We start from the raw sequence: 3,535 nt of genomic DNA, 5'->3' as shown, positions 1-3,535 counted from the left end.
CTATACCTTATCATTCCTAAACAAGTGATCAGATGGAAGTGCCAAATAGGGAGCTGAAGAGAATATTGGAGATGGTATTGAATGGCTCGAGAACTAATTGGTCAAGGAAGCTTGATGATGCACTGTGGGCATATCAAACTACTTATAAAACACCAACAGGCATGTTACCATATCATCTTATGTTTGGGAAAGCTAGTCACCTTCTAGTGGAGTTGGAGCATCGAGCATAATAGGCAGTAAAATAGTTAAACAACGACATAACATCAGCCAGAGAAAAGAGGATGCTATAACTAAATGAATTAGATAAATATCAAATGGATGCCTTTGAGAATGCAAAGCTGCAGAAGGAGAGGACGAAGAGATTGCATGATAAATACGTCCAGAGGCGTGAGTTCACTCTAGGTTAGAAATTACCATTGTTCAATTCTAGGTTGAAACTTTACATTGGAAAACAGAGCTCTAGATGGTTTAGACCATTCACAATTGTTCATGTCTTTCAATATAGAGCAATTGAGGTGGCTCATGAGACAAATGGCACATTCAAAGTAAATGGGTAGCGTTTGAAAGCATATTGGGGTTGTGGTTTTGATAAAGAGAAGTCATTTTCCCAACTTGCTAACCCGGGATGATCAAGCTGCAAAGTCTAGCTAAAGACTATAAATCAAGTACTTACTGGCAAGATAACTTCTTACCCTTTCATTTATTTCGCTTTCTATAATTGCATTGCATTAGATGCTAGTTTGCATTAGTTATGCACGTTTTAATTTAGTTTGGCGGTCATCATTATCATTGTCACTTAGCTTAGTTAAAATAAAATATTATTTGAGTAAAAAAATGAGTTGAAATAAGCACAAGGCATGAAATTGGAGTTAAGGCAAAAAAAATGGAGAAAAATAGGCTTGGTGGCCGCACCTAGTTGTGCTATTTGACTGCATAGCCTGAACCTGGGATGAAAATTTTCAAATGTCAAGTTTTCTCTTAATTTTGACTCTTTTGATTGTTTTATTCATCTCTTAATATGTAATATGGATATAAATATCAGAAGGAGCTTAACAAGTTGCACTTTAAGATGGATTACCAAATAGCTCCTCCCACATTCAATAGCAAAATCTGGAGAGTAACTTCTTCCTCTTCTTCTCCATTCCCTTATATCTATGGTTATGCTTTAGGACATTGATGACAATGTTGATTTTAAGTTTAGGAGTTGGAAAACTTTGAATTTTTTACTTTTAGTTATTGCTTTAGTGTATGATAGTAATGAGAAATTTAATCTTAAATTGCACATTGGGAAAAGTGTAAAAAAGAATAAATTTGGTAGTGTGTGAATCATACGAGATGTGAAATGATATATTTGACCATGGAAGGTTAGGAATTGAAGCAACTTGTAAATTCATGATTGTTTACTAAGTTCTTTACACACACGTCGGTCTTACATTGGAGGAGAGGATAATGATTTGATATTGTGACTTAGAAATGGTTTGTAGATTTATTACTATGATTTCAAATCATGAAGCAAAAAGCTAGATTGTCCAACCAAATATTTTTACATGCTTGTGTGTTTGTTGTTATTTAGGTTATAGTTTTGTTTGAAAACAAACAAATATTTAGTTTGGGTGTTTGATAAGTGTATTTTATACACTTATTCGAGGCCTAAAATAACAATATTTGGTAGTTCTTTTGATAAAGTATATCTTAAATTGTTGTATTTTATGTGATATAAGTAAAATTCAATGGTTGAACAGGGAATTGGAAGAAACAAAAGAAATATCAAGGAAAAGTATGAAATCAAAAGTATGGGGACCAACTTGCAACTATTTGATAGTTGACTCGTATCACAACATGAAGATCAAATATGCAAAATGTTCAATTGGATGCAATTGAGAGCCAAATGGATAGAATATAGTTGAAGTATTCTCACGAATCAATTTCTAGCAGAAAAACTTATACTCTGAATTTTTAGCCTCAACTTGAGACCCATTTTTGGGATAGCAAACATTCCAATTAAAGAAATTGTAATTTTAGAAGAATTGTAGCATTTTGTGTTATAATTTTCAACATAATTTGAATCACCTCATTCAAATATCGACAGATAAAATTATAACCAAAATACCAAAAGGTGCTAAATGACGAACTGATGCGAACCGACTTGAGTGTGGGCAATTTACGGTGCGCTCGTGTCACCCTATTTTCACCAATCCAAGCCATTTGGCTCAATGGTGCGTGGGGCTATTTTCACAAACGAATCAACAGTTTTCTTTTTCGATTCAAATGCAACTTGGCAAGAATTCTTACGAGGATTTTAACATAAACTCAACCCCTATATATATACCTGGATGTCTCCTACATAAAGGGGCTGCTCTTGTACACCAATCATACCCCATTATACATAAAAAAATTTCATCTAAATTTCATCATAAAAGAGGGGCAAAATCATATATTGTTAGAAGAATTTAAAGGCGAAGTAAAAGAACTCATCAATTGGAGATTAAACCTAGGATTTGTGGGCAAAGAAGCGAAAGGATTATTGAAGATTTATCAAGATTGCTTCAAGGTAATTCAAGAACATCAAGATTCATCTTCCTTCATCCATTAATTCACAATTCCAAGCGATGTTATAAAAAATTATGATGTTTTCTTGTAATTTCAATACGATAGACTAGTTATTTAATTGTTGGGATGAAATAAACCCTTCTTATGATTTTTAGGTTTTAATAAATTACTTTGACTTTAATTTGTTTTTAAATTCTTGGATGTGTTTCCCATGCTTTTGAAATAATTGATCACTAGTTGAATTATTTGTGATTTTTTTTGTTATCGACGAGACAATAGGATTATTAGCACAATATAATAAACATTGTAAAGTCCAATAGGAGATAAAGATATACTACTACGTTTTACATGATTTCAGTAAGTATTCTGGTACGTTTAATGCTTTTTTTTTCATGTTCGCAACTTTCATAGAGATATAGGAATGCCTATGTAGAAATAGATATAGTCGTTATCGAGAGGGGCTTTTAATTAAAAAATAGGAATATTGACCAACAAGAATAATTTCAAGTTATCATTTTAAATTGTTGAACTAGAAGTGAATTAACAAGAGAGATTCGACATATTAACAATACTTCTCACATATTTTAAAACCAATTTTACTTGTTTTCACTTATTTATAACTTAGCAATAAACTAAAATCACTTTTGCTATTCGATCAAGGATATTATTAATTTTAACTCAATCAAACACTTAATCTTCATAGGTTCAACACTCTATTCATCATTTTATTACTTGATTGTGATACCGTGCACTTGTGAGATTTTAAATGGTCAAACACCACCAAACATAAATCACTAAAATCTAATTATGCCAATGCTGGGATATATAAAGTTTAGTGGCCATTACAGATATGTCATTATATGGCATCAACACTGATTCAACACAATTAGAAATAGAAACTTATGCAATATTAAAGTAGTCAAACTTTTTATTTGCTTCAAACCACTCGAACACCCAAAAAAAAAAAAAAAAAAAAAAAACCCCC

This window comes from Olea europaea, chromosome 4 (assembly GCF_002742605.1).
Source record: "Olea europaea var. sylvestris chromosome 4, O_europaea_v1, whole genome shotgun sequence".
Taxonomy (NCBI): Eukaryota; Viridiplantae; Streptophyta; class Magnoliopsida; order Lamiales; family Oleaceae; genus Olea; species Olea europaea.
This window is presented reverse-complemented; position numbering follows the sequence as displayed.